This window comes from Schistosoma haematobium, chromosome 1 (assembly GCF_000699445.3).
Source record: "Schistosoma haematobium chromosome 1, whole genome shotgun sequence".
Classification (NCBI taxonomy): Eukaryota; Metazoa; Platyhelminthes; class Trematoda; order Strigeidida; family Schistosomatidae; genus Schistosoma; species Schistosoma haematobium.
The window spans coordinates 70,371,641-70,371,902 of NC_067196.1; positions in this window are offsets into that span (position 1 = coordinate 70,371,641).

The window sequence follows — 262 nt, forward strand, 5'->3', positions numbered from 1 at the left end:
TCATCTACATAGCTTATCCGAATTTATTATTTGAACATTGATAAGACTACAGTTTTCAACCTCTGCACAACTGGTTCTGAAGTTACCGCGGATATCGGACTATGCAGGTTAAAATTAAGACACGGCAGTACTATAAAGGATATCATGTCAACTAACCTCAATTTATATACCCTCTCTCCCAGAAAATACATAATAAGTATAACTAAAAATGGACTGCTTATAATCAATAAACCGGGGAGAAAAGTTAGCAGAATTAAGATCA